This window comes from Priapulus caudatus, unplaced genomic scaffold (assembly GCF_000485595.1).
Source record: "Priapulus caudatus unplaced genomic scaffold, Priapulus_caudatus-5.0.1 Scaffold346, whole genome shotgun sequence".
In the NCBI taxonomy this organism is placed as follows: domain Eukaryota; kingdom Metazoa; phylum Priapulida; class Priapulimorpha; order Priapulimorphida; family Priapulidae; genus Priapulus; species Priapulus caudatus.
Window position 1 is genome coordinate 229,401 of NW_014577407.1, and position 943 is coordinate 230,343.

Consider the following 943-nt stretch of genomic DNA (forward strand, 5'->3'; position numbering starts at 1 on the left):
GGCAGGCAGACAGGTAGACAGCCAGATGATCAGGCAGGCAGGAAGACAACGAGAGAGGCAGACAGACAGCTAGGTAGACAGCTGAGCAAGCAGGCAGGCAGGCAGGCAGGCAGACAGGTAGACAGCCAGATGATCAGGCAGGCAGGAAGACAACGAGAGAGGCAGGCAGGCAGGCAGGTAGACAGCTGAGCAAGCAGGCAGGCAGGCAGGCAGGCAGACAGGTAGACAGCCAGATGATCAGGCAGGCAGGAAGACAACGAGAGAGGCAGGCAGGCAGGCAGGTAGACAGCTGAGCAAGCAGGCAGGCAGGCAGGCAGGCAGACAGGTAGACAGCCAGATGATCAGGCAGGCAGGAAGACAACGAGAGAGGCAGGCAAGCAGGCAGACAGCTAAACAAGCAAGCAGGCATGCAGGCAAACAGGCGGCAGGCAGGTGTGTTTGCGGATGGGTGTACAGGTGTACGTGTGTCGTCAGCAGCAGCAGCCTCACCTGCAGAGCTTCGAGCGCCTCCTCCAGGTTCTTCTCCGCGATGCGCTTCAGGTTCGTCAGCTCCTCCACCTGTCCCTTGAGAAGCTCCACCTCCTCCTGGAAGCGCAGGTTCTCGTGCCGCAGCACCTCCATCTCCACCTGGTGGAAGAACACTCGCGGTTATTTATCGTCACGGTTACCGGAAGCAGGCCTTCGAGTTCGGGATCAGTATCGTTACGAGCGGGACTGGCTCATTTCTACGCATTTTACTATAGGTTATATTATGTAGTAGAGATGGAGAATTTATTTTTTACGTGTTTTTTTAACAGTAGCAAGAGCTAGGAGAGTACAGCAAGTACCTGGCCGGACTAAAGCGTGTCTACCTACAGGGTTTCCTATACATAGGAGGCACAGTGGCGCATCGCCGTTGTCAAATTTAACATCGCCATTGTGAAAATGTTCCTGTATTTACTGA

At 54.9% G+C, this 943-nt stretch overlaps 1 protein-coding gene across 1 annotated transcript in view; it reads right to left on the reverse strand.

Moving 5' to 3' along the window:
- Nucleotides 1-943, reverse strand: part of LOC106809342 (protein bicaudal D-like) — a 58,147-nt gene that overhangs the window by 24,954 nt on the left and 32,250 nt on the right. The gene's annotated exons all lie outside the window — the stretch shown is intronic.